At 40.6% G+C, this 22057-nt stretch overlaps 1 protein-coding gene across 2 annotated transcripts in view; it reads right to left on the bottom strand.

The window, feature by feature from the left end:
* PTPRT (protein tyrosine phosphatase, receptor type T) overlaps positions 1-22057 on the bottom strand; it is a 1113081-nt gene that overhangs the window by 566734 nt on the left and 524290 nt on the right. The gene's annotated exons all lie outside the window — the stretch shown is intronic.

Below are 22057 nucleotides of genomic sequence, written 5' to 3'. Positions count from 1 at the left end.
ATGAAGAAGGACATGTTTGCTTCCTCTTCCATGCTTGTAAGTTTCCTGAGGCCTCCTCAGTCCTGCAGAACTGTGAGTCAATTCAACCTTTTTTCATAAATTACCTAGTCTCGGGTATGTCTTTATTAGCAGCATGAGAACAGACTAATACACACACCCTCAGTCTTGTGTGGCTTACAGCCTATCAAGGACAACATCAAATATCACAGAATTGAGTGACAGTAAAAAGAAAATGGTAGATGATCTTGCAATCATCAGGTGCAAATTCATGGCAGCAGGCAGCTAAGGGATGGGAGGCTGGAGGTCAGGAGAAGCCCACAGATGTGTCTGATGTTCATAGGCCAGTCTAATTGTGGAATTCTCCCTCACGGTGTATTAAGATGCACCTGCATTCTACCTGTGAGAGTAATTGTAATATTTTTGTCATAAAATTATTTGAAACTATTTAAAAAATAGTTTTATTTTCAACATCATTTGGTTTCCAAGAACTTAATAATTTATCACTGCCTGTGGTTTCTCTAATCACTTTGTTCCTTTGGGAATTATTGATCTGTAAGGAAAACTAATCCATAGTTTATTGTTAAGTGTAATGAAATTTTTTGAACAGTAAATTTGACAATATCTATAAAGGCATGTAGACACACATGCCATAGATAATGAATTATTGTTAGCTTCAATTATTCAATTTTCTTTTCACATTTTTGAGTCAACATATTGCTTTTCCAGGCCTTAAAACATTTCCATAAGCCCTGAAATCTCCTGACCACAGAGTAAAATAAGGAAAAAGGGCCCAGAAAGGGAGCAGGACAGGACAGGGAGACTGGAGAAGCTCTTGCAGGGCTTCAAATGGCAGGGAAGGTAGTGACAACACTCTCAGGACGTTAGAGGCCGTGGAAACTACGTAAACTGAGGGAGAAATCAGGCTAGGTTTGTGCTGGGATGCTCACCATTGCTGTCCCACAGAGAATGAACAGCCGCAAGGACATGAAGTCTGTAATTAGCACCCAGGAGGAGAAGGCTGGTAGAAAGGTCCAAGAATGATGCAAGAAGGCTCTCCCTAGCACAGTGCATGCAAGGATGAAGAAAAAAACACTGTCCCAAACAGGCAGGCAGACAGGCAACTTAGGGAGGACCTCTCAGAAAGCTGCACTGGAACAAGGAAGTAGCAACTGGCCACCAATGAGAACATCCCACACCAGACATCCAGGGCTACTCTCCCCCTTGGAATCCACTCATTGAGGGCATGAAACTATTCAAGTGGAGGGTTACTTCACAGAGGGGTGGGGACAAGCGAAAGAATGTCTCTTTGCAGACTGCACTACGTCCAACACATCCAGACAATACCAGCTTTGCTGGATCACTATTTTTCCTGTGTACCTATCATGTTCTGGGCACCATGAATGACTCTCTACATATCTGTTCATTAAAGCCTCACAAGAGCCCACTGAGATGGGTACAGTTACTCCAAACGTATAGATAAGGAATTAGTCCAGAGAAGTTTAGTAACTTGCTCAAGTTCACACAGCTGGTAAGTAGTGAGACGAGAGTTTAAATCTGGAGGGTCATACTCTCCTTGGAATATCCTGTGGCTTCCCAAAGTCCACTAACATCAGGGCAAGAATATCACTACTACTGACATTGAAGAGAAATGTATAGATTATATCTTATTGCATTAATGTTATATGCATTTAAATTCACTTTCCCATTTAGTCATCATGAGACCTTCTTCAGCATGACAATCCAATGGATCCAATCATGTCATGGTGTATTTGATCCTAACAGATACCTCTTCTACCCTGAAAAGGTCCATTTCAATGGACCAAAAATGGAAAGGTATAGAAGTAGCAAAACGAAATCACACTTAAAAATACATCATCATCTACCGGAAAAGAAAAAAATAGTAATAATCTGCCTTAGAAATTTGCCAGATCTCGGCTGGGTGCAGTGGCTCACACCTGTAATCACAGCATGTTGGGAGGCCATGGCAGGTGGATCACTTGAGTTCAGGAGTTGGAGACCAGCCTGGCCAAACATGGTGAAACCCTGTCTCTATTAAAAAGACAAAAACTAGTCAGGCATGGTAGCGCACCCCTGTAGTCTCAGCTATTTGGGAGGCTGAGGCAGGAGAATCACTTGAAACTGGGAGGCAGAGGTTGCAGTGAGTCGAGATTGCACCACTGCACTCCAGCCTGGGTGACAGAGCAAGACTCCATCTTTTTAAGAAAAAAAGAAAAAAGAAAATAAGAAATTGACCAGATCTCATATTTATACCTTGTTAATGGGTGTAAAATAAAACATGAGACTTCAATGAATAGTGGCAACAAAGACTCCTCAGGCCATGTCTGTGAATGGGAGAGTAAAATTGAAGAAAAAAGAAACAGATCTAAAGGATGAGGGAACATGCACAGTAGTATGGCTGATTGGGTGTGAAGGCTAAGGATGGTGAGGGAAGGATTCCAAATGACTCTCAGGTTTCTGATCTGGGCAAACAGGATGGTGTTTACCAAATAGGATTAGCTATTTACCAAACAGGAGTAGACCATTTTCAGCATCAACCTATAATGTTGAGGTAGGTAGAAAACAGGTAGGAAAAGTAGTTAGCCATAAAGACTTGAAGTTCAGAAGTGATGGGGATATATTCATGTCTTGTTGAAGTCATGGAACAGGTAAGACATCTAGGAAGAGTTTGTGTAATGAAGAGAGAATTTGGCAAAGGACACAACTCTAAGAAATACCATCAAGTGCAGAAATCAGACATGAGAAACAGAGGACATATGATCCTTGAAGCAAGCTCTCAATGCACATGAGCTAGATAGGGCTTTTATTTTAAAAACAAAGCTGACATGCAGTCCATAGGGAGGTAAAGGTAGAAAATCTCTCTACTGACCCCGGTAGGATGGGATTGTTCTTAGGTATGGAGGCATGGCCTTTTCTTCCTTAAGAGGAAGAAAACCTGAGGCAAGATAGGAAAGCCCTAAGGAAAATAGAGGGATGGATGTGGGAGAGAAAATGTCAGGTGCTAAAAATTCAGAGCCTGCCTAAGCCAAGCCTAAAGGAAAGATAAGAGCCTGCAAATATTTGACATATGTTAATGCCAGTAAGGGAGAGAATAGATTCCGCTCCAAATAGGGGGTTGAGACTTGTAAGTAGTGATAAGAAATAAAAGCCATTGATTATCACCTCCAAACACCGAACTACTTGTTTGCAGAGTTATTGTCTCAGGAAAACAGAGAAGAATAAAGGCAGAATGTCAACTCATAATAGCTATAGATGGGCATGTCCAAATAAACAAAGCTGCTCATCCACTGTTGAAGGCAGGGTGTAAATTGACCCAATTTTTGAAGAACTGTCTCAAAGTCTTGAAAATGCTCACTGACCCAGCAATGACCGTTCCAGGAATTTATTCTAGGAAAAATATTACATATATGCACATATATTAGTATCTTTCAGGATGCTGATTAAAGTTTTTTAAAATTAGGAAAAACATGTCTGGAAATCAAAGTTAGGATGAAACCAATTGTACATCCATATAACAGTATATTAAGACTGTAATCAAAACAATGCCTCTACTCTCTCACCCCCTTGTCACCTACCATATGACACTCTGGGTTTTGCCTGCTTTTATTTTTTAATATCTGTTAATGCCAAGTCACCCATCACTCCAACACTGACAAATCCAAGTGATATGGCTTGGCCATGTCCCCACCAAAATATCATCTTGAATTGTAGTTCCCATAAGCCCCATGTGTCGAGGGTGGGACCAGGTGGAGGTAACTGAATCATGGGAGTGGTTGCCCCCATCCTGTTCTTGTGATGGTGAGTGATTTCTCATGACATCTGATGGTTTTATAAGGGGCTTTTCCCCCTTTGCTCAGCACTTCTACTTCCTGCCACCATGTGAAAAAGGATGTATTTACTTCCTGTTCCACCATTATTGTAGGTTTCCTGAGGCCTCCTAAGCCCTGTGGAACTGTGAGTCAATTAAACCTCTTTCCTTTATAAATTACCCACTCTCTGGCAGTTCTTTATAGTAGTGTGAGGACCGACTAATACATCAAGAGGACTCTTTGGAGCACAACTTACTCAATCCCTCAGAGTTGGCAGCTTTCTCCATCCTCAGTCTTGCTGTTGACCTGAAGGCATCATATCTTCCTTGTTTTCCTTCTGCTTTTAGTTGTTTGTTCATGGTCGTCTTTTCAGGCTCTGTCTTCACAACTCAACCTTATGGTGGTGGTATTCCCTGGGGTTGGCCTCTCTTGTCTCTCCACATGCTTTATCTAAGTTGATGGCATTTATTAGTACGGCTTTGTGGGGGAAAAAATCTGTGCTTCAATGAAAAACTGCACTGTCTATAGCCCATGCTTCCTTGTTATCAGATTCTGATTCTATGGGAGCTGTTTCCCAACTCTGGAAATTGTAGATAACTGATAATAATGCAGAATAATTCTTGCCCATAGACATGCAAATGGGATAACCTTGGAAAAGGGATAACCTTGCTCCCTCAAGGGAAAAAAGCTATTTTTGCTTCCATTTGCATATTCCTGAACTATACATATCTCTTACCTTTGAATTTTCCTCTGTACTGGTTGTAACACCTCACCAGTTTCCTCATCAATGAACTAAATGCAATCATGTTCATTTTTACATCTCTGTGAGGGTCTTGGTTTTACCTTTTCTTGAAAATTATCTTTTAACAGTTTTAAGTTATATCTAGAGCCAAGGAACCCAAATGTATGTCTCTATCACTGACCACTCCCTACCTTACTGACTTATACATATATCTAACTGATTCTTCTTATTGGAAGTAATGTTCTCTAAAGTTGCACTGAATTACTGAATATTGAACCCATGGCTCCTAGGAGAAATACAAAGTTAAGTTCCTGTGAGCCTCTGCTCACAATGTTTTTGTCAACTGATTAATACAGAACCTTGTTTATGTACATAACCTTGTTCTGTGTGTTTCTGTTCAAAGACAGCTTACTTAACAGATTTTTGTCAACTCATTAACATTGAACTGACATTCAGCAGCCCTGTAACTCAGGCCTGAACAAAGCTCATTTAATACACCTATTTTCTCTGCAAAGCACATCACAGCCTTCTTGTGCTTAGGAACATCAGACAATACTTCAGCACTACACTTGGGGGCCACTTAAAGCAGCAAAATCACCAGCAGCACAAAAATGTGAAAAATATAACACTAAATAAACCATGAAAAGGACAGTCATTTACAGTAGGGTTGCTGAAACAAGAAAGCAGAGTGCCACCTCTGACTCCAGCTAGGAATATCTGCATTGGGCAACCCAAAGTTCTCACTGTTCTGTGCAGGTCTGTGAATGACTGGGAAAGAACCAAGAGTACTGATGTTGTTGTTATAAATAAATTTTAGTGAGTAAATTTGCAAATATGAAATCTGCAAATAATGAAAACTGTATTTCTGTATCTATATTAAATGTAATTGTATGTCTCCCCCATTAGTATTCAGGATCCATAAAAACTAAGACCATATCTATTCAATTCTATTATATATTATTCAATTTAATATTTGCATTTATTGAAGTAAAAAGATACTTGAGTACATAGAAAAATATTCATTATACATTGTTTTAAAATGTATTACTCAACAACATTTACATATTAGCTCAATTTTGTCCAGGGAGATATATCTGCCTGTATTAAGAAAAGTAAACCCTAATGGAAAGAACGGTCTTAAAATTTTGTACAATCTCCGTGTGGTGGGGTTCATGTTTTGTTTTTACATCCTTTTTTAGTGTTTTTCTGTATCTTCCAAAATAAAATAATGAAAACATATTTTTTTCATCATTGCTACAAAATGCCATTAAGATGTGAATACCTGCCTTAACTTTTCCACTATATACAGCAGAAGTTTGAACAGCTCCAGGCACCAGGAACTCTCTAACTTGCAAAAAAACATCTGGGTCAGCACCTCCAGGCTGCTCATATGACAGCTTTAATAGCTCATCCCCATAGGGCCTGGTGCTCTCCTAGGTAATATCTTTCATCTAATGTCTTTGGAATATGTGGCCAGAATTAAATGTCAGGCTCTTGGGATATTTTGTGTGACATATTACAGGCATCCCATTGCACACTCAAGTCTGAACCCTAAACTCCCATAATACAGAATACTGTCACCTTGATAGCCACACCTAATTATGAATGTACACTCATCCACTCTTCAAACTACTAGATGCACCAGCCAGACACAGAGGTCTGTCCTCAGGGAGTTAGAGTCTAATATATTCAAGACAGTGGGATGGTCTTTCCCAGACTGTGGGAGGCCTTTAGATGTCTAAGCTGCTTTGGTCAAATGCTTTGGGGTGGGTACAGGGAAAGTCAAATCCATGTACCAACTATAAAAGGCAATTAAGGGTTATGTTATTGACTTCTTCCTTCTAAGGGATATTCCTCTGGGCTCAATTTTATTGTGTTTAGTCCATATGCAGTCCTATATAAAATAGTCTGGGTCAAGTTTAAATGGATTCACTGCTTAACCTGCAAATTTTAAAAAAATTCAATTAATCAGAGCTCTTGCCTCCTCCATCCCATCACCACCACATTTCCCCGATGCTGTCTGGTTAATCCAAGATTCACAGCACATAGAAACCTTCTGTAGTGGACAGAGGGCAGGAGCCAAGTGAGTCTGGTCAGGAGATACTATTTCACAGCTATTACGAGATTTGAGATTTGGGGAAAATCACTTTACTCCTCAGAGCGTCAGTGTCCCTATGTAAAACGACAGTGATCCTCTGAATTAAGTCGCAGGGTAATGTGAGGATCAATAAAAATCGTGCTTATAAAGGGCTCTGGGAAGCTACTACTGTAAAGACTATGCAAGAGCAGGTGGTGCTGGCCACGTGGAAGGGGCTGGAGCTTTCCTCCCAAAATAAGTTTCCCTAACCGGGTGTCTGCTCCACCATTATGTCTACAAGTTCAGAAGCTTTGTAAATATGGCACCCACTCTGATATGTTCTCTTACAGCTGTGAAGCTTCTTTGGGTCAGGCTCTAAGCTTCCATCCCTTCTCCCCGCCAAGAGACTCCCATACCCTCCCTCCCCAATCCATCATTCTTTGGGGTATTGTAAGCTTATACCAGCAATGGTGCTGGAATAATAGGTTAAATATTGAAAAACAAAGCTGAAACCTCACCTTATACCAAAGAGCAAAACAAACCCTCTATTAGTTAATGAGCTAAATATAAGACATGAAACCATTAAAAACGCCAACTTGATAACAGTTGTTATCACTGAGTGATGCTTTGTTGGATTCTTTTCATTGTTGTGTGTGTGTTTTTATGATTTTTCAACTTCTCTCCAGTGCACACATATGTCTTCACAACATTCATTCATGCATGCAACACCTATTTATTGAATCCCTCCAGGTGCCATCCATGATTCCAGGCACTAGTGACCAGAACAGACAAGGGAACGATCCCTGGGGAGTATATAGTCTAATGGAAAGGGCAAGTAATAAACAAATACACACACGGATAAGTAGATGACTATGAATTAGGATAAGTTTGGTAAACAGTGGTTTTTTTTTTCTGTTTTTTTGAGACGGAGTCTCACTCTGTCGCCCAGGTTGGAGGGCAGTGGCATCATGTCAGCTCACTGCAACCTCTGCCTCCTGGGTTCAAGCAATTCTCCTGCCTCAGCCTCCCGAGTAGCTGGGACTACAGGCGCATGCCACCACACCTGGCTAATTTTTGTATTTTTAGTAGAGATGGGGTTTCGCCATATTGGCCAGGCTGGTCTAGAACTCCTGACCTTGTGATTCGCCTGCCTCGACCTCCCAAAGTGCTGGTATTACCGGTGTGAGTCACCGTGCCCAGCCTTAAATAATGTTTTAAAAGGTTAAAATGGAGAGAGAGGAAGAGGAAGCTAGATCAACAAGGTCCTTTGCAAAGTGACTTTTAAAGGGACATGTAAAGGGCAGTGATGAGTTAACTAGTTCACACAAAACCTTGCTGTAAAATATTTATTTTATGCTGTAGAGTGACCAGTGAGACTAATCGGCATATGGAGCATGATTACATGAGAATGAGGTCAGTGATTAAAAGGGAATAGACACAAGCAAAAAATATATATTTAACTGGAATATGAGATACATTTCCTATTTTCAAAAGGTTATTTTCAAATTTCAGAAATGTGCTACCTTTTTTTCCTCAAATATAAAGATGAAGAAGATAAAGAAGTAAAACAGCAGCCATCACCAGAGTAGTTATAGTGGCTGCATCCATTTTCAGCCCTAAGCTCAGGTTGGGAAAAGGGTTGGCTGGAAGAGTTACAAGGTTCTAATGATTAAGAAGCCCCAACAAGGAAAATCTACATGGCCGTGGGGGATGGATAATCACTATCTGGTGGATTCCAATCAAACCTCAAGACCCCCTAACTCCCACCCTCACCTCCTGCTACACCTCATCTCAAGAATCTCAGGATGACTTGTGGCTCAAGCCAACAGTGGGTGGGATTTAGAAACAACTGACACTCTGGTTTTCCTCTTTTCTGGCAGGCAGAGTCTTTTTCTCGGCATCAAGCCAGGTTTGGGCTCACTGCTCTGGATAACTCTCCCATTTTTCTCACTGTAGGGAGACCTCTGCATTCCAGAATGGCCAGCAATGGACAGGATGCCCTTGGCTGCCTCTGGCTCAGGCATCATTTTGGCCGAGGCTGCATACCAAGCTCTTGATAGAGTGAGCTTTGTGAACATAGCAAAGGGCTAGCCCCTCGGACTCATGGCAATGAGGATTTTGGGGTTTAATGGTGAGAAGGCCTAGGGCCTAGGTAATGAGAGAGAAAGTGGAAAAAAATAGCATAGTATCCTCTTAACATCTTGTGCCAGTTGACTCACCTGCAGAAATGCCTGTAAGAGTCTGCTTCGTTCCTTGCCAAAACTGGTTACTACCAATTTGAAACATACATGTAGGTAATATATGGGTAATGAGAGAGAAAGTGAGCCTCTAGGTGTTAAAGTACCAAAAGCTCCAATTTACTCAGCACCTACTAAGTTCTCATCGTTGTGCTTAGAGTTCTATGGTCAGCTGGGTCCAGAGCAGGACTCTAGTCAGACTCTGTAGGCCCCAACCTTAGCTACTTCCTAAACTGTGTAACTTGGAGCAAAACACTAAATCTCTCTGGCCGTGGTAGTGACGGTGATGAAAGAACCTACCTCATGGGGTTATAGGTTTGCAGGCGAATTCAGTGGGGTGAGCCTTGCAGAGCATTATGAGCCATCATTAATATTAATGAACTGTATTTCTATCCAGTGAGGTAAGCAGCATTATACTAATTAACAGAGGGGGAAACTGATTCACAGAGGTCAAGCAATTGCCCAAGGCTGTCCAGCATCCTAAGGAGTGAATCTGGCTTTACAACTCTGATGGGTCTGAAAGTAAATCCCCTATTTAACTGTCCCTACTCTATTTGAACACTGAGCTTGAAGCTTGGTTTGTATCTCAGGGCTTAGCAAATTTGGGACTGTTTCTGTACTATCCAAAAATGTCAATGATTCACTAACTGTAATAAAAATACCCTCATATAGAGTGTTTTATAATTTATAACAATCATTCACATTCACATTTGATTCCAATGGGTACAACTATTTCTAAATTATATAAATTTTTGTGACTCATAGTCTCAATACCTGTATATATATATATGTGTGTGTGTGTGTGTTTATATATATACATGAATATACAATACATATATATGGCATGTCTGTCTCTGTACCTATACCCAAGTGCAGATAGATTAAAATACATACTTTAAGAAGGGTTGTTTCCATTCAAAGAAACGCTTTGATCTCAGAATTAGCTGTCCTCCCCCAGCCCCACTTAATATTCAGCTCGATGCAAAAGATGCACAAAGAGGGGCCTGGAAATAGAGTCTGGAGAAAGTTGAACTGCTCTAGGAACTTGAATGAGAAGACTTTGCTGCACCTGTGGGCAATTTGGGAGGGAGGAAGCAGAAAGAGGTGAACATTTCTTGCCTGTTGAAAGCACTTTTGAAGTCTGAGGAAGGATGAGTTCTATGCTGGGGAGGACGGCAGTGCAGCCCCTTGTACGAGTCCCACCAAACACCAAGAGAAGTTTGCTGCTGCAGGAAACAGCCTTTGTTATGTGGCTTCGGGAGAGCGGTGTGGAAGGGCTCAGGTCCACATTTGGTTCAGTTAGGGGAACCAGAAGAAGTTGATTGATGTTCTAGAATCCAGGGCGGACAGTGAACAGCAACTCATGTGCTCCTTTTGGAATCTCCATGTGCAGAATTTGAAATGGGGAGTTCTGGTCAATACTTTATAGCTTTCACTGGTAAACTGGCCCCAGCTGATATGTGGTCTGTGTATTTACATTTCACAAAATTGAGACAGTAATTACTTACACTTGTGGTTTTGTACACTTTTTTTTTAAACTTCCTATAGCATGAACGTTAACCCATGCCATTAGATAGATATGCCATGAAAACAGTTTGTAACAACACTAGCAAAGAATTCCACTATGTGTGTGCACCAAAATTTACTTAACTACCCTCTAATTGTTGGTGCATTAAAGTGATTTCCAAGTCGTTGTCCTTATAAATAATGCAGTGATGACCTCTATGTCTGCAACTCTCTTTTGAGCAGCTCTGATTATTTTGCTAGAAAAAAAAATTAGCAAATTGTCCTCTTAATATGCTGTACCAGTAAACTCACCTGCAGAAATGCCTGTAAGAACCTGCTTCATTATTCCTTACCAATACTGCTTATTACCAATTTAAAAAATATATAGGTAGGTAATATTATAGATAAAATGCATTTATTTGATCATCTGTAACACTGGACATTTTTAATACACTTTTTGCCATTCATATTTTGTTTAGCAATTACCTCTTTATGCCTTTAGCCTTTTTTTCTATCAGTGTGATTACATTTTAATGTTAGAGCTCTTTATGTGTAAAGATATTTCATCTCCCTTTTCTCAGTTTCGTCACATATTTTCCCACAACCAGTTTACTCACATGCTATTTGATTTTAGTTAACATGGCATAGAAGATTTTTCTTTTTCTTGTCTTTCTATGTAGTAAAATGTGTAAACCATGACCTCAATGGTGTATTTGCTTGCTTTTAATGAACTGAGAGTCTCTCCCAATAAAAGAATGATATTTTCTTTATTTTTTTCTAGTTTTGCCTTTTACGTTTTTTAACTACCCATAATTTAATTAGCATATGGTAATATATGCAATAAATTCTATTTTTTACAAAGTATCTTACCATGTACAATATATTAATCATGTACTATTTGATAAGCAATTTTCAATTCATATAAATCTTTTTATTTTTGTAAAGATGCGGTTTTGCTATGTTGCCCAGGCTGGTCTTGAACTCCTGGGCTCAAGTAATCCTTCTGCCCTGGCCTCCCAAAATGTTGTATAAATTTTAAAAGTCAGTTTTGCTATATACTGTATTCATTTCTGGGCTTTAATTATTATAGATTTTATAAATGTTGACATTTCACAAAGAAATCCCCCAATCACTTTTTCTAAGTGCTCTTGACTTCTTTCTCCTGTATTTTCTTTCAGATCAACTTTTAAATCACTTTAAGTTTCAGAATGAATCCCATTAAGATCTTGATTAGAACTGTATTAAACCCATCAATTAATTTGGGGAGGATTGCTATCTTCACAATATTAAATTTGCTAATCCAACAACATGACATACGGCTGTTTGTTCAGGTCTTGTTTTCTCATCCTCAATAAAATTTTGTAGGTGTTTGTATTTTCATATACATGCTGCACATTTCTTAGTTTACACTTAAGTATTTATACCGTAATTACATTTGAGAATAGGATACATTTTATTATATTTTTATAATGGTTATTACTGGCATATGGCTATTGACTTTTGTTTATTTGCTTTGTTTCTGACCATAGCATTGAAATCTTTTAGTAGTTCCAATAGCTTGTTTTTTTAGTTACGTTTATTCTCTTAGGCATTGAGGCTATAAGAACATTTTCTTCTGGAAATAAGAAAGTGTCTTTCCATTTCTAGCTTACTAAGAATTCTGATCAGTAATGAAGGCTGAATTTTTTCAAATCACTTCTTAGCCCCTGTTGAGAGGATAAGATGATTTTTATTGTTTGGCCTACTAATATGAGGCATTACACCAATAGTTTTTCTAATATTCAACATTTTTCATCAACACATTCCTGAAAAACACCCAACTGGGCCATGGGGGCATTATGCGTTGATAATGATTCTGGATTTCAGGAGACAGAGCTTTGTAGCTGTGCAGTTAAGGGTTTAATTTTTAGCTGGGCCATTTGAGCAAGTGTGTGGCCTTGGGCAAGTCACCTACCTCTCAGACAGTGAGTGCAGGAATTATACCTACCTCACAAGGTTGCTGCAAGAATTACAAGTAAAATATTCAAAACAAGCTCAACACTATAGGCCTTGCATATAGTAGATACTCCTCAAATTGGCAGCCACTGTTTTCATCACTATAATCACACATTTTCTTTACATTGTCATCTCAAGTGTGGCACAGCTATAAGAGTGATTGAACTCTCATTTTAATATATTTGGGGTGCTATTTTTTAAAAATCCAGTGAGCCTAATAAACAAACACCGTTAGCTTTTACTATCTTTAATGCTTCTCTGTGACTCCTTTTTCTTCAAATTTCAACCCTCAAATTTAGAAGAAATTGAGGGACTACTTGTTGACTTACAATTGTAACTGAATACAGATTTAGTTGCTTGCGGAGTTCAAGTAACAAGAGCAACATCTGGTAGAAAGAAAGTGACTTTATTCCAGAGCTAGCTGAAGGGCAGTGGTGCAGGCTCCTGCCTCAGGGTGCCACTTTGCTTCTGGGCAGAAAGCAGGGGCTTTTAAAGGAAGGCTTAGAGTGAAGGGCACAAAGGGGAGAGGGTGAGGAAGCACAGGGTCTATGTGACTTTTCAGATTTCTTATCTATCCGGAGGTCTTGCTAGTGCCATCATGGGCAGAGCGAGGTTGTAAATGGAGGTAATCTCCTGTTGGGAGAGAATTCTGGATGTGCCTGGTTTGCTTCAAGATTCGGTCTCGGGAACTTCTAAGTAAACACATAGTTAGACAGGCTTGCTGTGTTGGAAGTGTCTGGTAGAGAAAAGGTAAAGATTATAATTTCATTCCTAAAGAGCTAAGTAGGTGGTGGGGGAAAAGAAAAATGGTTTAAAAATTCATTTTTTTCCTTTTAAAAATGGGGTGCTCAGTTACACTATTGCACTTCATCTTCTAAGAGGCCCTGGCTCCCTAAGGAGCATGGAGTGGCAGAAAAATCTAAAAGTGCAACTGGATGCCTAATAGGGCTTTTCCTGTTGCTTTGGAATTTTATCTAAGAGTACAAAACCAATAAGCATACAAAATAAATACTGCCACCTTCTACAGAGAAGAGCTGAGGGACTTCCAGCTCTTTCTTCCAGAGAACTAAGAGGTTCCCAAGTGGACTCTCACTCTTCCCTCCCAGCGCTACAGTCAGCTCATACAATAATGAGACTTCACGGGTTAGGGGAAGAGAGTCTCTGAAATTATGAATTGTAGGTTTAAAGAGAGAGAGCTTTATGCTTTCTTTGCCTCTTCCTTAAGCCAAGGGAGAGGGACTCCAATGTAGCCAACAGTAGACATCATGTGACAGTAGGAGGGGAGAGAGGGTCTGCAAGAAGAGGAGATGAACATCTTTTGCCCTCACAGGTGCTTGTCCATCTGCAGATAATTCTTATGGTGTCTCAATCAGAGGCTCCATAACCAAGTATGATCAGAGCAGGTTTTCTCCCTTCTTTAGTTTTCATCTCTCTTCCGTGGTCCTACACCGCAGGGGAAGAAGAGAGTGCCACAGCAGCAAAACAAGTTGGGTAGGTGATGCAAGGACTGCCAGAACCCCTTCTCCACATCTTTCTGAGGAAGTGCTGGTCATAATCCATCTTCTGTGGCTGCCTTCAATCTAGGTTCACCTGCACTGCACGAGCAACTATGTCCCTTCGAGCATGGTGTGGCGTACATGGAAGTGCCCTCCTTCCCTAGATCCTCATGGTCTTGAAAATTTCTCCATTGGTCTTTAGAATCCATTAACTCTATGGCTTTGATTCTGGATGGGATAGCGATTCAATTTTCATTTCTATTGGCTACTCTTTCCATGTTCCCCGAAGATTTATAGATCATCTCTCACCAGAATTACAGCAGAGCAGAGATAGAGGTTAGATGTCTGTGTTCATACTATGCTCCTGCCCAGAAGGATGTCCCATTTTACTTCTAATTCAGAACCCTAAGAGTTAGGCCAGGTTATATTCCTCCCATTTTATAAATGGTGCAGCCAAGGCATAGAGAAATGAAGAAGAAGAAAAACTCACGAGACTAGTTAACCGACGCTGTTCTATTTTCTGGACCTTCAATTACCTCTTTTTATAATTCTCTGCCTCTACTCTGTCCTAGAACTGCATGTTGCCCTTAAAGACCCTCGCCTGTGGGACCCACTGGCTTCTCAGAGAACACAGAGACCACCTGAGGCTGCTTATTGCAGAGTCTGGACTCACTTCCAATCCCCTTTTGCTTTGGGCTTGAAAGGCCTCATTCTTACAAGCCTTGGCCTCCTCAAAGAGAGAAGGATCTGCATAACATGGTTCTCCCTCTCACCTGGGACTAGAGACGGTTATAAAAAGGTCAATTCCCATCCCCCTTACCCCATGCCCTGTCATGAAGTACCATCACAGCTACACGTCGAGGACTCCATGGCATGCACACAGCCACGTATGTTCTGTCTTCCGAGCAGTGATCAGAGCTTGTTGCTAAACCACTACTGTCTAAGAAAGTACAGAGAGTAGCAACTAGAAAAATCCTTCTTAAAACAGGGTCCATCATGCCACAGTGAAGGAAATTAGGTTCTGACATCTTTTTCCCAGGCCTAAGATTTATTTCTAAATAACGTTTATTAAAGGGCCCCTATGTTCCTGGTTCTCTGCAAGGCATATAACTTATCTCACTGAAGCTTTCCAACAAAATCGCACATTATAATATCCCTTAGATGGAAGAAAATGAATTGAGTCACAGAGAGATGGTGTAACACATCCCGGTCACCCAGCTAGCAAGTGCCCAGCTTGAAATAAAAACTAGATTATTTTTGGCTCTAAAGCCTCTATCCTTTTCATTCTATTCTAATGACTACTCTCACTTCATTGAGCCCAGCAATTTGAATTTATCTTTTTTATCCCCCTGGAGAAAAGAGAGAGGTAGACACATATCACTGCAAGTAGAAATCCATAAATATGTAAATAAAATAGAACCTGCAATCAACCCTCAGGTGGAGGGAATAGAGAACCCTCCAAATCAACAACATATGTGGTGTCTCTGACTGTACAAAGCCACTTTTCACTTGGAGAGCTGGGACTCTGCAAGACCACAATGAAGTGGGTTCCCAGACAAGGGGCCTTTGATTTACACACAAAGGGGATGGGCTAAGATTACATGACTTGCTGGATTGTCGATTTGTGATTCTGTAACTATAATCGGAGTGGCCTGGGGTCTGCTTCAAGCAAAGTTTGGGGGGATAAAAGAACCAGTTTCTGGGGATTAATTGAAACAAATGTGAGTGGCTGAAGACCTGTTTTTGAGATGAGGAAGAATATGTCTCTTGGGAGGACAATTTACAAGTGGGTGTTTCAAGGAGGCCTATTTGAGGGTGACAGTGAGGAAGAGCTTCTTCTATCTAATGCTAGATGATAGTCTTAAGATACCAACAAGCTGGTACCCAAGCCATTGAAAGTGGTACCTGCAGGAGAGGTAAACAGCCAAGTTGGACCCATGTGGTGTCCATATCTCTTGTCATCTCACCTGCTTTCTCCAGTTACTGACCTCGGCATCCACTGCCCTTTGTTCTCACTGTGGACTCCAGATAGTTAATGCTAGCAACCTGCCTACTGCCCCTACTCTTCTAAACCTAATGGACACTCTATGTGTAATCCATCCAGAGTTGTATGATAACCAAGCCAACACTGGGTAGAGGATAACAGTCACCACCCAAGATCTCCAGCAGGGAAATGGTCTGCCATGGAAGAGTGCAAACTTCCCATCAGAGGCAGCATTCAAGGTGAGGCTGGGTGGGCAACACACAGCTCTTCTAAGACCCAACTTCTATCACAGAATGTCTGCTGCTGGGGATGTGCCAGAGGAAAGCACACAGTGCTCTAGACAAGAGAGTCTCTGAGAGCCCAGACCACAGCATGGACTCTGAAATGGGATTTCCCAGGAGTTGGTGAACAACAAAAGAATATGGTCCACCTTCGAGATGCCAATTAGTTCTGAGAAGTGGACAAGTAAGACTTCCTATTTTGATATAATTATTCATAATCACAATATCCATAACAATAGCAGCAACCAATAACGGTTTGGTTCACTATAGGCAGCTAAAGAACATTTTGAGTTTTTGAAGCACTTTGATATACATGATCGCATTTGCTGTCAGACCTATATCTCACAAAAGATGGTGAATGATTAAACTAAGTAAAACAAAACGATAAATAAAAATATAAAAAATGGAGTATCTCAACAGAACAGCACGAAGACAGAGAATTAAATTGCTTTCATCAGTACTAAGAAGTGCCTTTGTGCCTGTAATCCCAGCTACTGAGGAGGCTGAGGCAGGAGAATGGTGTGAACCTGGGAGGAGGAGCTTGCAGTGAGCCAAGACCGCGCCACTGCACTCCAGCCTGGGCAACAGAGCGAGACTCTGTCTCAAAAAAAAAAAAAAAAAAAAAAAAAAAAGGCCCTTTGATCCTAACGTCCAAGTGAAATCAGGAAGTCCACATGGAAGAAGCAGTTATCTGCTCATCTCTCCTAAGCTCCAGATTTATATATTCCCATCACCTGCTATGCATCCTGACCTCCAACACAACAGATTCAGACCTGAGCTCATTCCCTTTTGTGTTTTTCAGCTCAGAAAACTGTTCCATCACTGTGATGGTTAATAATGAGTGTCAACTTGATTGGATTGAAGGATGCAAAGTATTGTTCCTGGGTATGTCTGCGAGGGTGTTGCCAAAGAAGATTAACATTTGAGTCAGTGGACTGGGAAAGGCAGACCCACCCTCAATCTGGGTCAACACAATCTAACCAGCTGCCAGCGTGGCCAGAATAAAAGCAGGCAGAACGTGGAAAGACTAGACTGGTTTAGTCTACTGGCCTACATCTTTCTCTCATATTGGATGCTTCCTGTCCTTGTACATCGGACTCTAAGTTCTTCAGCTTTGGGACTCAGACTGGCTTCCTTTCTCCTCAGTTTGTAGACAGCCTAGACCTCACCTTGTGATCGTGTGAGTCAATACTCCTTAATAAACTTGCCTTTATATATATATATCTGTCCTATTAGTTCTGTCCCTATAGAGAATCCTGACTAATACAACCACTCATCTCTCAGTCATCTAAACCAGAAGCATGGGAGTATCAGCTTTGACTCCCTTCTCCCAACCCCACATACCTCGATTCCTATCTGATCATTTGTCCAGGTTCTGGTTTATCTGGCTGGGAGTCTTGCTCTGAACTCCAGCCTACTGGGCTGGGATGCTGCACTACAGGCAAACTCTTGACAATCTCCTCCTTAACCCTTAAGGAGGAGGTATCCTTCAGGTTAAGGGAAGGATACCCTTCCCTTAGTAACCCAGAATTTTCATAATCAATGACCTCTCAGAACTGGCAGAGCCAGAATGCATCCCCACCTGTCTTAGCTGAATTGCCTCTCTAGCATCTTCTGTGCTACACGCAAGCTCGTAGCTTACTGCTGCCAAGTCTCTGCCTGCTACTAGCACGTCCTTACTAAGTGAACCTCTGCCACCAGTGCCTAGCACAGAATTTGGCACAAAGAAAAGACCAAGCAAATGTTTGATAGAATGGAGTGAAACTTTTGTGTAGTAGTTATTTATTCTCAGCTGATCTCCATAGTCACCAACCTCCCTACTACCCGGTGCCACCCTCAAGAGGACACTTGTGAGCAGAGGAGGTCTCCAGGGCTGAAGACTCCATCAAATCCTGTGATGAAGAGTTTCTTTGGCCAAGAGATCTAGCATTTAACTGATTGGTGACCTTGGTCCAACAATTCGGAGTCTGTTTTCCTCCCATCTACATCTCAGAGCTGCTGCAAAGACCAAGCTATGGAATAAACATCCTTCCAAAGAGCCATGTTGGCTTGTCACTGTATATGTTAGTCTAAAGTTTGGGTATGAAATAACATCACTCAGCGAGCTCCTTACAGCAGATTTCTAGGCTCAACCCCAGAACTTCTGATGTAGTAGGTCGGGGGACAGATCTGAGAATGTGCATTTCTAACAAGTTCCCAGGGGAATACTTGTCTTAATTCATTTGGGTTGTAGTAACGGAATACCATAGACTGGGTAGCTTTTAAACAACAGAAATTTACCTTTTATAGTTCTGGGGGCTGGAAAGTCCAATAGCAAGGTGCCAGCAGATTAAGCGTCTAGTGAGGGTCCATTTCCTGGATCCTCACATGGTGGAAGACATGAAGGAGCTCTCTGGGGCCTCTTTTATAAGGGCATTGATCTCTTTCATCAGTGTTCTGCCCTGATGACATCATCAGCACCCACATGTGCCACCTCCTAATATCATCATTTCGAGGATTAGAATTTCAACATACGAATTTTAAAGGAACATACATATTCAGTCTATAACAATACTGATGCTGCTGGTCCAGGGACCACACTTTGAGAACCACTGCCCTAGATGATTCTGAGACCATTACTCTTTCCATGCTGATGCTGTCTTTCCTACATGAAGCATGCTATTTCAATGCTTGCCTTTATGTTTTACCTTTTTTGCTGTTTTGTTGGAATCTTAACCCAGCCTCTAAATTCCTCTGGGCAAAAATTATACCTTCCACTCTACATACTCTCTCACTTTCTGTTTTGTAAAATAATAAGTACATTTCCAGCGTGATTAATAATAGAATAGGAAAAGGAGGAAAATATCAGATTATCAATGCCAATAAACAACACCTACAAATAGGTATCAGCCCTGGAATTCTCTTAAAAATTAATTACCGGGCAAAAAACATTCCACCATCAGTGGTGATATGGGAAGGAAGATTATCTTCTTGATGACACATTTTGTAAAATGTGGATTATTCAAGATTTTAGCTGTAACTTAAACACCAACGTTTTTTAAAAATAAAATACCACAATTGCATTTCAACTCATAATTTTTATACTGATAGCCAGACTATTGTGTTTTCAACAAGTAAAATCCATTACACAGTCATGGCAACAGTTTGCAATAGATTGTAAATTTTTATTGAGATGATCATCTTGCGATTGAATTTCAAAATGTATTATATGATCATCAGCAAATAAGTCCACAGGGGCTGCTAAAGTACTTTGAATATCATTTATAAAGATCAAAAACCCTGGAAACTCTTACATTTACCCTGTGGAAAGAGAGAAGTCTCATCAGTAGGATCAAATCAATTATTTTTATGGATGAATATTGCATTGCAAAGCTGAGATAAGGTATTACCCAGTTTAATAACATATCATTATATCCTTTGAAAGTAGTAAGTTTCATAATCAGGTTTCAATGAGGAATTTTACCAAAGGCCTGTTTTGAAAATAATCAAGAAAATGGCATCTCTGTTCAGCATAGTGGTTGAATAACCTTACAAGGAATGTTTTCAAGCAACGAAAATACCTGGGTTACATACTACCACAATACATCACTGAGATACTTAAGAACAGTTACAGCCAATTCCACTATAACTCTTGTTTTGAAAATGTAAATTTGTTCCAACATAATTAATATATGAAAGGGCAATTTGAGAATAACACGAATTCCGCATTTGCTTATGTGTGATTTTGCATGTGAGAAACATTAGTGAAGAAGAAACCTGCACCCAGCAGAACTGAGCCACCTAGGAATACAAGCACACACACAGTTCCAACCCTTACCTGCCCCCTCAGCTCACTACCTGTGTTCTGAGCTACACCTTTTCCCCCAGTTTCAGACAGCTTTCCTTCCACCACTTCATAGTCACTCACAGGCTGTAACCTCCCTGATGCCCACTTCCACAGCAAACTTCAGGTCTTTTTCAAGGTAACACACCATCTGTGTTGAGTATCCTTTATCCAAAATGCTTGGGACCAGAAGTGTTTCAGATTTCAGATTTTCTTGAATTTCAGAATATTTGCCTATACCTACTAAGATATCTTGGGGATGGGACCCAAGTCCAAACACAAAATTCATTTATGTTTTTTATATATATCATAGGCAATCTTAAATAATATTTTAAATAATGTTGTACATGAACCGAGTTTGTGTACATCGAACCGTCAGAAAGCAGAGATGTAACTATCTTAGCCACTTATGTGGACAATTCTGTGCTTGTCTGTCATCACCATAATTCCTGACTTTGAATGTATATGCTATTGATAAGAAATCATCTTCTTATGCTTATTCACACATAAGTGCTTAACAGTAAAAAAGAATAAGGGATATATCATTAATACCATAAAAAATTAATGTGTTCAGGTTAACTGAGCAGCACAGTAGCCTCAGCAGATACCTGGATCAGCTGTTGAACGTCAGCAACAAACATCCTGGCTTTCAGTCCTCTCCCTGTGATGTTGTGCTTTGATGAAGAGTTCGTACACCCTGCATTTTATTGTTTTAGATGAGAACAAACATCAGAAGCAGGTGAGGAACCAGGAAGTGGATCCTCTAGGGAGAAAGAGGCATTCTGCTCGATGGCTTTTAAAAATGTTTCCTCCAGAGTCATCTGCCTCGTTAACAAGGATTTTTGTCTTAGATGTCTCTGATTTTATAAATTGACAAGGTTTCCTGTTCTGCTATGAATGCATACTGCTCCAGTCCTTCAATAAGCTCATCACCAATGCTTGCCGTGTCATCTACAGGCACTTTTTCTGCAGTGTTAACAATGTCATGTTCATTTGTTGTATCGTGTTGGCACTCAGTAAGTTTCAAATTTTGGAGCATTTTGGATTTCCGAGGTTCAGCTTAGGAATACTCCACCTGGATGGATGCACTTCTTGGCCATTTCACATGCATAAAATTGTGCCGCAAGTTTTACTAGATTCCCCTCTTTTTTGATGTGTCACTAGGGAAGTATGGCCCTCCAGCCCCATTTTTTCCATAATCCCTATGGTTTTTATTTCATAACTTGATATACTGTGGTGATTTTTAAGGACCTATATATCAGGTTATGGCAGAACTGTATGCACTTTCCCTTGCTGTTTGTTCCATGGTTCCTGTACTGATGGTTCCTTCCCCTCCACCCAGATGCCCCCAGTGACTCCTTTTTGTTTTCTGAAACCCATGCTGCCTGCTTTCCTGAACCATACCCGCTTCCACTAGAACATCCCCAGCTGTATATACAATGCTCTCTCTCTCTCTCTCTTTATTCATCATGATGTGGCCAAAAATCAAAGGCTGAGAATCAGAAAATCTAAGTGTAATTGATGACCGTGCCACTGGCCATTCTATGACTTTAGACAAAGAGTTTAAAAGCTCTGAGTCTCTTTTCCTTTGTGTATACATGAAATGTAAGTTCGTACAGCAAAAGGTTACTTGGAGTGAAAAAAAGATATAAATAAGGTAATTTGCAACAAATAAACTGCAAGTTCTTTTAATTTCTTGAGTTGCATCCAGAGCCAGACCATCTCAGATACAGTGAGACACACATTGTTAGCCAATAGCCCCTGATTAGAAATGCAGTAGAAGCCAGGAGACCTGGGACACAGTTGGATCCAGAGAATCTCTCCTCTTAGACACAATCTCCGCCAGCAAACTCTTACATGGCATCCAGAAATATCAGAGAGGCAGGTGTAGTCAGCAGCCCACAGAGATAGAGTGGAATCCAGAGGACCCTCAGAGGAATAGTCCCAACCCAGACTCTTAGGTAGGGATAGGAGCCTCCAGGGGCTACAGAGGCAGGAAGCTCTTAGGGATTAAGGCAGTTCCAGAAACAATTCAGAGATACTGTGAGAGCCAGGAGGCATTTAAGACATGGTTGGCAACAGAAGCCCC

Source organism: Theropithecus gelada, chromosome 10 (genome assembly GCF_003255815.1).
Source record: "Theropithecus gelada isolate Dixy chromosome 10, Tgel_1.0, whole genome shotgun sequence".
Classification (NCBI taxonomy): Eukaryota; Metazoa; Chordata; class Mammalia; order Primates; family Cercopithecidae; genus Theropithecus; species Theropithecus gelada.
This window is presented reverse-complemented; position numbering and strand designations above follow the sequence as displayed.